Raw genomic sequence first — 8,683 nt, 5'->3', positions numbered from 1 at the left:
AATATCCACTTAGGACGGAATGTCCAACGAGTCTGAATATCCAACGAGACGGAACATCCAACCAGGCCAAAATGTCCAACGTGTTTGAAAATCCAACGAGCCTGAGTATCCACTAGTGGATCTTTTGACTCGTATGATCTTTCGACTGGTTGGATATTTAGGCTCTGAATCGCACTGACACCAGTCGTGGCACATTTTTCTGACCTCTTCGAAAATAGCAAGAGTTCGCGTGCAGAGCTTTGATAGGCGCTGAAGATGCGCGAGAGTGGAAATACCGACAACTCCTGATATGACGTCGCGTTACGGGAAGGAGGGGCTTCAGCGGTACTTTGAAAATGAGTTTCTGCAGCCACCATGCACCAGATTGAAAAATAGTCTCGATATTCGTGATCACATAGACCAGGGGTGGCCAGGCTGACCTGGCCCAAGAGCCGCAAACAAAACCACGAAACTTCCAAAAGCCGCGGGGGGGTAGGGGCAAACTTTTGTTTAGAGCAATGAGCGAAACTCAAACTACTTTCAATCTATCCTAGTCCAAAGCAGTCCCACTGTACGTACGCTAGCAGTCGCACAAGACCACCAAATTGAAACCTGTCTTTCGATTTAAAACGCATTCCATTTCTCTTTTTGGGGAAATGCTTGTGTGACCGGGAGGCAGTCTCGGGTAGTAACGCTTTACTAGTAACGCGTTACAGTAACTTCGTTACCTTTTTGGTAACTTGTAACTGTAACTAGTTACTTTTAAAAAATGTAACTTGTAACTGTAGCTATATTACTTTTTCTGATGTAACGATGAAAGTAACCACGTTGCTTTTGCCGTTACTTTCCACTTCTTTATGAATAATATATCATTGAAGGAGTACAATCTAGCTATTCCTTGCACTTTCCAAATTGTCTGTTCCGACATTTCGAGTGTCAAGTTGGCCTTGCACAAACTTGCGAATACGTTCTTTCTCGCGAGTCACGACTCGAATATAGCCACCTGTAGATTTGATGGAAAAAATACATAGTTATCGTTATAAACGGGCATGTGCTTTGTGACTCGACACTTACATCTTAGTATTTTGAAGCACTATCTATGATGCGATTTTGTTTTTTTCTCTGCAAACGCGTTTTAATCGGGTGAATCAACCATGAAACAACACTACACGCGGAGGGCACTCTGCATGTCTCGAGTTTTGATTTGCGTCACTACTCCGGCGTGGTATTAACAGTCGAGGCAAAAGTTACTGCTGTTTGCGCGGGGTATGTTTCTGGCTTGCCGGGTACGAACTGAAATATGTTTAGGGACTCTATGAACCCAGTGCAACCGTCAACGAGCCAGAAATGTGCTAGTGCTGCCAAGGATAGGCATGTTGATGAGAACAAAGAAAAACTACCATGGCCGGCGTACAGAAAGTATTTTGCTATGGTGAAGGTGGTTGGTAACAAAAGCGTAAAAAGCACACCTTTTAATTTTATGCAACATAAGTTCGTGATGGGCATTTTCTAGTTTTTTATCGAAATTTTTCGTGGTACAGAAAGTAACTGAAAAGTAACGTCGTTACTTTTTCAAAGTAACTGTAACTGTAACGAGTTACTCTCTTGTTGCGGTTACTGTAACGGTAACTTAACTTCTTTTTCCTGAAAGTAACTGTTACTGGAACGAATTACTTTTTAAAAGTAACTGACCCAAGACTGCCGGGAGAGAGGCGGGGTAGGGGGGGGGGGGGGTAGGGCAGGGAGCCGCGAGCCGCACTTTAATACGCGATGAGCCGCATGCGGCTCGCGAGCCGCGGCTTGGCCACCCCTGCTATGGACCAAATGAAGACGACGTAAGTGTTTTTCCTCACATAGAGAACCGCTTCAGTTTCCCTTTAAGGTGCGATTGTCTAAATTTGTTCACAGACATTAAAAAGTCGTTTTCGGTAGTGAGCGAAATAACATATTGTTTATTAATTGGAATCACCGTCCTCTACAACATCGCCACCCTCTACGGAGAGTATCGGCGCGTGATAACTGTAGAATAGCAGACGTTGGACAAGCTGAACTTCTGGAGAATTTAGGAAATCGTCCTGCTGACGCAGTGGTACACTCTGAAACTGGTGCCTCTCAAAAATCACCATCCGTCGTATTTTATGAGAGAAATTGTCCGAGTGAGAGGCCAAAGTAATCAAGCCGGTTGTACTGACATTTCCTTCAACGTGGTATACGAACGAGCGGACTACCGCACGGGCGGGCACGTTTGTAGATGCTTTCGTTATAAAGCATTTAATGCTTTAAAAGGGTCTGGTGTCTCCGCTATAGGTGGGAAATATCACCAGTGCTGGACAAATGCATCGGGTACTAGTCATACATATCCAGCTTAAGACTGGCAGGAGTTTGGATCAAACCCTGGAATGACCACCGGGATCTGCAGCGTAAGCTTTCGCTCCAGCCTCCAGGTGCTTCGAGCTGCCGTGTGCGAACAGGCTCCTCGGCCTACCATCTTCTTTCTTTGCATTTAATACATGGAAGTCAGAGCTAAAGATTGGAAATCGCTGTGAGGTGCTTACTTACGGGCACCAATACCCACAATTCGTCCATCAAACGTGCCCCCCCCCCCCCCCCCCAAAAAAAAAAAAAAATAATAAATAAATAAATAGTATATTTTATTATTATTACAAAACTAAACTAGGCATAGCCGAACTCTCATTGTCCGCCAAAGTGTAGTGGGAGCGGTCCGAACCAAATACCAAAGGTTCAGAACTATCTGTCATCTCATTCAAAAGTTATAAGTGATTTCCTGAAAGTTGCAATGGGTAAATGGGATTCATTTCAGCCCGTTTTCGGCATCTGGTGCCTATTCAGGTCCATGCATTCGGGAGCTCCGTCTGCCTTAATTTTTCCATCGCAAATTTAAGAAAATCGCTCATAAATTTTGAATGAGATAACGGTAAGTTCTAAAACTTTGCAATCTGGTTGGGACCGGCGCTACATTTGGGCGAAGAACGAGCGTTCGGTGCTGCGTAATTTATTTTAGCAACGAAAAAAAAAAAAAAAAACAGACCCTGTAATGTTTTTTTTTTTTTGTCACATTGTTTGAGAGGTATGTCAAAGTAGATGACTGGACTACAATCAAAGTTGCGGGTTGACAGGTCTTGCAGAGCATAGCATCCTGCGCTTTTTGCAAAATGTACGAAGAGATTTGTCCCCGTACTATGTAGTTTTGTTGTCCGGGGACGGTCAAAATGTCTATCGATTATTATATCATTCGAGAGACTGTGCGAACCCATGAATATGAACAGATCGTGAGAAAGTCCATCCTTCAAGTCCTTCTTCAGTGGGGCGCTCGTAAATAATACCAGTGCGTTTGTTTATGGTGCGGTCGGTGCGCCCGCACACCCTCGGAGTTGAACCGACCTTAATATGAACCCCCAGCCACAATCAAAATATGTACGAACTCAAGCGCTGCATGGGGTTGCGAGAAGAAAACGACTCACGGCGATTCTCGAAGCTCTCGGAGTAGATAGAACCCTGACGTTACAAGGGCGTGCCTTTCGTGAGCCCAAGAGATCTGTGCTCGAATTAGTACCGACGCCTCACAGGCACTTACTCACTGGTTGACTGAAAACTGTGAAGTGCCTTTTCACCCGAAGTATCTTGAATGTGCAACTTATCTGCTGAAGCCGATGCTAGCCAATGGCTTATTATAATTATTTTTTCTTTTCACTGGAACTACTGCGCCAAGAACGCGTTCCCGACTGGTGTGTTTAGCTTCCTATACATCCCATGCACCCGAAGTGGCCCCGGACAAACTACGTCACAGGAGCCGGCAACTCGTGCTATCGGGTTTCGTGTTCCCGGTAAAGGGTGCTGGAAGCGGACATCAGAGGACGCAAGCGTCGCCGTCGCCGCGGTGTTTCAGCCAGCGGCTGCTGCAGTTTCCCCTCAACTGACCATCCGCCGAGCGAGATGCAGCAGAACAGGCGTCTTCCGTACCCACCTCCGCTGTTGTGCCACTGCCAGGAACGCGGCCAGCGACAGCGTGACGGAGATGTAACGTCAAGAAGTGGAGATCAAGAGACCAAAAAGGGACGACGCGGTAGACACTCCAGGCGCGCTCCAGGCTTCATGCTGAAACCAGCGAAACAATATGCGCACAGTTGGATGTACTATGACCCTCTAGATCAAAGCAGGGGATTGGATGCTCCGTTGTTACATGACATAACCTTGAGCGTACGCAAGCGTTGAGCTTGACACCAAATTATAAGTTCAGTGTTTAAACTTTTTTTTTACTCTCTTTTAAGGAAGCAGTTAGTAAATTCATTCAGCTGATTTTTTTTTTTTTAAATTAGCAGTGTAGCTGTCGTTATTGTCAAAATATGAAACCCCAGCAGTTTGTATCACGACAACGTAAACAATGCCAATCCTCCATTTTTTTTTTTTTTTTTTTAGTTTGTGGCATTTTCGATATTTTTCGCATTTCGTCCTGAGGGAAGGTGTTTTATATTAAAACGTAACTAAACAGTCTTGTACATTGAATTCCAGTGGGGGTAGTGGAGAGCCCATTACGAATCACAAGGACTTGGTCCATAGCGCGTCTCCCAGGCTCATGTCAAGTGCGAGTCGACACTGAGCAGGGAGGTCCTTTACGATGTATGTAGACGGTATTTTATTTAACCAAATGAGTAAGCCAGTCAAAGATTTTTATTTGATAAAAGAATATATAACAAGTTGCATCATAAAGGTTATTTAGTTCTGTCACGTATGCATTAATATAACATAGTTCAATACGACGTATAGAATATCTGAATACGACGTGCCCGGCTCGTCCGCAGGCATGCAGGGCACACAGGGGAGCCCTTGCCAGGAGCTCGAGACCAGCCTGCTAGAAGTCAGCGGCCCATGGTGGCCTGTGCGAAGACTGCTGCTAGTCCTAGCGCTCTTCACCCTCTTCAACAGCAACATCAACCCCTTACCCTCGTCCACAAGCTCCGTTTAATCGCATTCATCCGTAGAATACCATCTCATCATCGTTGGACGCGGCCGCCGCGCGGGCCTCTACGTTCACGGCGACAGGCTATATATCAGTGGTCTCAAACTCATTCGAGCATGGGGGCCAGATCGCCAACACTGGGAAGGCCGGGGGCCAAAGTTAGGGGGGGGGGGGGGGCGAGAGAGAGAGGGGGGGGGGGTCAAAAGATTTAAAAGAGGAACCTCGTGCTCTATGCGTTTTGTAAACTCAGTTTTGTCAGGGCCATTTTTACGTTTGATTCGTTTTTAAGGCTACTTTGGGGGGGGGGGGGGGGGTGGCCCTGACCTGATGTGATAACAATAATTAAAATGATACCGTCCCTCCAACGTGCTCGCATTTTTAATAGAACAAGAGAGCAAGTCCACTGTCGTTCCCGTTGCTCAATTCACTCAAGAATTAACCAAGCTCAACAAGCCTCTAAAAACCATCAGTTGTTTGACAGTTCTTGCTTTCCTGACGATTTCTACTATTACATCACCCATACTTGTCTTTTAATGGGGATACTTTTTTAAGCCGAGAATTCTGAGCTCGTAGCTACATCTTCGGCAGTTGCTCCTACTGATCCACACTTTGAGCATCCGAGATGCATCATTCAACGAGGAGCTCGCCTTTGCAGCCTAGTACCGCAATTGTTGTTATACCAAAAAGCTGAGAAGCAAACGATAAAGCGAAACAAAGTGCAAATGAACAAAGATAAGTAAAAACTATATGAATATGTTAAAAAAGCGGAGCAACTTTTCGAGCAAAAATGAATCGGCGAGATTGCATCACGATGGCGCGTGCGCTCGAGACATGGGAACCGGGACTCTTTGCCGGTTCCCTGCGGGCCGCGTATTTGAGACCCCTGCTACATATAGCAGACGCACTCGCGTAAGGTTTTTCACCTTTCTGCTGAGCCTTACGGCACGCCGCTGTGAACGCGACTGTTTTTGTGCAAATAAATTCCAATCACAATTACAATTACAATTACAATATTTGCCGAACGTAAGGATAGTACGAATTTGTAGGAAGAACAAGGATGAAAAGTACTGAAGCCATCTTTTTGTCCACCGACCAGTGACCCGACCCAGAAAGCGCAGCGATCGAGGGACGCAGTGAGCCCCGAGCCCGGGCAGCGCGTTGGCGCTGGCTGGGCGCCCCCTTTTCGGGAGACGCGCCCGCCTCCTCGCCCACGCCGTGGTGGCGGGGACTGGCGAGGGCGCAGTCTACCTCGGGACCCGAGATCAAAGCATGTCCGCCGGCGCACGCCGAAACAAAGGCCGCTTCATGAAACTGGGCAAGATATGCCCGGCGAAACCTTTGTCTCCGCCTCACATTCTTCTTGGGGCGGGAAAAAATTGCGCATGCTTTATGAGGTCTTTGGTGCACGCCGCGAGGGAACAAGCAAAAATCGTCCCGAGCGCATACGGACCCTGTCGGATTCTGCACCGCTGCTGAAAATTTGTTGCTCGCCGAAGGGGCCGGAGCGATGTTTCGCCAAAGCAGCCGCACCAATGGCTGGGAGGTCTTCCAGGTCTTCCAGACTGCCGTGACGTCACGCAGCTTTCGGCAGCCAATCGAGCCAATCGCAAAGTGTCTTTTGTTTTCTTTTTTTGTCTTTGCGCCGATGTCAGTTTTGGTCCGGAAGAATGCACGAAAGTAAATGTTCTGCAAGCGTCTGGGTGGGGTTCCCTGACACTAACACCGGTACAGCCATTCAAGTGCTCGCGGTAAGATTTCTGCCCCTTTTGATTTACTGCGCAACCAAACTGCGCATGAAAGGGCTGAAAATGCGTGAAATTGAGGTAGTGCCGGACAAGGCTGCCACTGACGGCGATATTTCTTGTTGGCACGTCACGGCCCGTGCACGCACAAATTATTGTGCAGTCTGCTTTGTCTTCGAACCGGAATAAATACGCTCTCAAAAGGATTTCCTTCTGCGAACTCTTAGCGATTGCCTCTATTCAATCCTCTTTTTTTGTTTTCCTTATGTGCCAGTGGTGCCCGTTGCTCGTGGCTCCAAGTTGATTGCGGCTCCGGCCGTAGATGGACACGCCTCTGCGAATTGAGTCTCAGTCTGCTTCGCGGTTCTTCGCATTGGCCTGTGCTAAGTATGAAGAGAAAGGAAGGCTGCTTCATCCCGCATCACAGTGGCACAACTTTTGTCTCTTTTGGTGGCTGCAATTCCGTATCCAGTTATTAATCATCTGCGAAAAGGAGGTTAAATTTTAGTTTGCTCTCAAGAGGAATTTCGCTTCGTACAAGCCTGAATGACTGACCGACGATGTCTACGTGTTGTACCTATTCACGCATATAAAAGAAGTGAAGGATTTGACTAGAGGCCTTCGTTTAACTTTAGACGGAAAATAAGCGACGATGTAGCCAGTTGTTTTATTTTTATCCTCTTAAAGATTTCATTGAAGCCAACCTCACCATAACACTTGTATTAATCTTTTCATGCTCACCTTTTCTTTTATCGCTGGTGCCATAGCCTCACGTATGCTAATCATGTCTGCACCACAAGCTCAGGTGTTAGACGACATTATTACCTACCACCAGCTCGCCTGCGCACTTACAGTCTTTTCCCATATGCTCGTACTTTTCTTCTAAATTATTGTTTGCTTAGATGTATTTATTTTAGTCGTCTATTTTGCTTTAGAAAGAGGAACTTCGAGTTTTAACGGGTGAACACTGCTTAAAATTGTTTGTAGAAAGCCTGTTGCGTCACTTTGACTCACCCTGAATGACTTATGTTCAGGAGCTGCTGCAATACAAACATCAAAGCAGGAATACAAAATAAACGTGTAGAAATCGAGAATTGAATCAAAAGCCATATTTCAGCTTCGCAGTTTTGCTGTTCTATATATTCTCTGAGGTGGTAATGGAAAAATGTCTCCTCGGTGGAGACGGTGATTGCTCTCTTATTTTTCGGTCGGACGCCAGAAGAATTAAAAAAAGATTAATCACATGACATTCAGTTCAATCTCACGTTTTGTGTTTGTTTTGTTTTTTCTGTTCGACGTGTCACGGATATAGATATAATAACCCTATATTTGCATGTATTTGGATTCTTTTTTTTAAAATCTATAGCAGTGTAAAGTTTCCGGCCCCAGTCAACTTTCTGACAGCTTTCTCTTTTTCGGGGTGAAAACTCTCCAACTTCTCCTCCCAAAGGCGTCATCGTACTCAAGGCGAGAAACAAATATGTCAGCACATCCTTATGTTCAGTTGCTGATTTGAATTATTTCATGTTTAGAAGTGCCTCGCACCTTAAACATGGCGTGGACTCGTAGAGTAACCTCTGGTGTTTCCTGCTCACAGCAGTGATTGTGCAGAACTGCTTAGCAGAAACAACGGCACACTTTCTTCCGACAACGAGAGGCCGTTATCCATACTGTTTGGGTGCCTTCAAAATATTGGATCGGTAGCGGTCGAATATTTTGTAGGCACCCAAACTTCCTTCTAAACCGTGAAATCGTGTCGCAATGCAAAGCGGGCAAGGAAAACAACATTATGCAGGCGAGACATTGTAACCTAGAAGCGTGGGTAGTTTGCCTTGTCCTTTCCCACGCTCGAAGGGCTACACTGTCTTTTAAGTATTTGCCTCAACAGTCGCTATCATGGCGCCGTTCACTTGTACAGCCCCTGTCTGGACTTGCCCCGGTTCATGGCTCCGGCGGCACGCGTCACAGCCAAAAGCGTGTCGCG

This window comes from Ixodes scapularis, unplaced genomic scaffold, assembly GCF_016920785.2.
Source record: "Ixodes scapularis isolate PalLabHiFi unplaced genomic scaffold, ASM1692078v2 PGA_scaffold9__187_contigs__length_104089568, whole genome shotgun sequence".
NCBI classification, from domain to species: Eukaryota; Metazoa; Arthropoda; class Arachnida; order Ixodida; family Ixodidae; genus Ixodes; species Ixodes scapularis.
This window is presented reverse-complemented; position numbering follows the sequence as displayed.